The sequence below is a fragment of the Cephus cinctus genome, unplaced genomic scaffold (genome assembly GCF_000341935.2).
Source record: "Cephus cinctus unplaced genomic scaffold, Ccin1 Ccin1_scaffold0057, whole genome shotgun sequence".
Taxonomy (NCBI): domain Eukaryota; kingdom Metazoa; phylum Arthropoda; class Insecta; order Hymenoptera; family Cephidae; genus Cephus; species Cephus cinctus.
In genome coordinates this window covers 13382-16072 of record NW_014332800.1, presented here as the reverse complement: position 1 = coordinate 16072, position 2691 = coordinate 13382, and positions in this window count along the sequence as shown.

Below are 2691 nucleotides of genomic sequence, written 5' to 3'. Positions count from 1 at the left end.
TACTTGAGCTGTGAGATTTTGGTTTTCGGGGAATAACGTCGCAAATTTGAACATACATACAATATATGTGTGTGTTTATCTATTCATTATTATCTATTTTTGCAGGGACTCGGACTACGAATCAAAGGAAGATGAGGAAGATAAGGAAAGTGAAAATAAAAAAAAATAAAAAAAATATTTTAAATTTTTATATTTTGTATTTTTATATTTTATATTAATTAAGTTTTGTTTTTTCATGTTTGTTAAATTTTTTGGTATGTTTTTATATTTTTATATCTTTTTATATTTTTTATGTATTTTTAAATAGTAATAAATTTTATATATTAAAATTAATTAGGTTTTTTTTATTTCAAACTCCTTATAAGTCCCACTTATTAATCCAAGTGTTATGCGATTCATCGAAACCTAACCATTTTACGAAAAGTCTATTCCCACGTTTCCTCAACACCTTCTCCACAAGGTATATGACGGGGTACTTGACTCTGGTAAGTTCCTGTTCGTAAAAGCCGCCTTGGATAGGATGATCCTGGTAGTCTTTGAGTTTGTACGTTACCGGATGGGTATTCTCCACTTGGCTTATCGTAAAAATTTCCGTTGTCCAGTTAGGTGTGTAGCCTTTTTCAAAAATGTGTTTGAATTTGCTTATTCGAACTTTGTCTCCAACTTTCAATTTTGCAAGTCTAAGTGTGGATTTGATTTTGAAATTTTTGTACACTCGATGCAGTAATTTTTTTTTCGTTTCTAGCAGTGACGTCTATCGGTTTCATACAAATTTCCGTTGTCCAGTTAGGTGTATAGCCTTTTTCAAAAATGTGTTTGAATTTGCTTATTCGAACTTTGTCTCCAACTTTCAATTTTGCAAGTCTAAGTGTGGATTTGATTTTGAAATTTTTGTACACTCGATGCAGTAATTTTTTTTTCGTTTCTAGCAGTGACGTCTATCGGTTTCATACCAGTGGTTCGATGATTATTACCATTGTAAGAGGATAGCAGGTCTGATAAGATGTTTAACCAACGATGGTCACTCTGCAGGCTAAATTGTTTCCACATATTATTTTTTAGAGTACGATTGAAACGTTCACAGATCGATGCCTTCAAGTTGCTGAATGTCGAGTACATAGCAATACCATGTTTTTGCATTAGATTCTTGAATTCGGTATTGTAAAATTCACGACCTTCGTCCACTTGCAATTTCTTCGGTATCCGCCCCTGCAACAGTATAGCTTTCATAGCTGTCATCACGTCCTTAGCATTCTTGCTCTTCGTCGGCAGAGCCCAAGCAAGCTTTAAAAATATATCGATGACGGTGAGCAGATACTTGTCTTGTCGACATGTCAACGAGATCCGCTTGCCAAGTCTCATCCAGCCCACGGATGTCAACGTGTCGACGCTGATAATTTCTTCTATCAGGTCTATGCAGTTCTTCGACCACCGCTAACTTTTTTCCATCCATTCTCCAGTGCATTCAATCTGGCGTCTAGCTGAGAAATGATCTCGGAATTGCGAATTGACAAGTCTTGCGCTGTCTTTATATCTGCTTCTAGACGATTCAAGGCATCCTTCACGGTAGAATCGAGAGCGCGAATCATTAGGTTGTTGTTATCGATTTCATTGCGCATTTCAGCAGTCTTACGAAGTACGGTACCAGCTTCCTGCTTTACTACAGTTTTCATGAGATTCAGAGTAACAGCATCGTTTAGCTCCTCGGGATTGGCATCGTTGCACAGCCTCTTGTTATCAATGTTGTAGTGTCCAGCAGCAGTGAATTTGAATCCAACACCAGGAAGACCACGGCTACTCGTAACCGCGGCCTTGCTACTCAACTGACGTCCAAACACGTCAACGCTCATGTCTAAAGTGACGATCACGAACGTTTTATCAAATTAATAAATAATACCAGCCTCACGCAACTCTTCGGTTTAGCTCCTCGGGATTGGCAACGTTGCACAGCCTCTTGTTATCTATGTCGTAGTGTCCAGCAGCAGTGAATTTGAATCCAACACCAGGAAGACCACGGCTACTCGTAACCGCGGCCTTGCTACTCAACTGACGTCCAAACACGTCAACGCTCATGTCTAAAGTGACGATCACGAACGTTTTATCAAATTAATAAATAATACCAGCCTCACGCAACTCTTCGATAATCGATACGATTTCGTTGGAGTGACTGGGATTACCTGCTTCCTGAGACGCAAGGAGCAAACGAAGACGGTCTACTAATTCATTGGGATCGTCCCAGTACACGTAATCCGTTAGTCTGTCCTTAGCAGCGATCATGTACCGTGGTATGATACCTTTGCCCGTTACAGAGGACTGTTCAATTAGTTTTGCAATAACATTTTTAAATTTGAAACTCTTGCTCCTACGAATATCACCATCAGGTTTATAGTACTTTTTATATGCATTCGTTGTTATAATAATGTTTTTGTAATTGTTCAAGTCATCGTAGGTTAAGAGAATAAGAGTTTAATCAAACCGTTAGTTTTCATTCTTTTGCGTTCCCCACACCCCGTAGTTTTTGAGATAGCTGTATTTGCGTGACCCTAGGCCATTTTCGTGGTCCAGCACGTCACAGTGTATAGCCTTTTTCAAAAATGTGTTTGAATTTGCTTATTCGAACTTTGTCTCCAACTTTAAATTTTGCAAGTCTAAGTGTGGATTTGATTTTGAAATTCTTGTACACTCGATGCA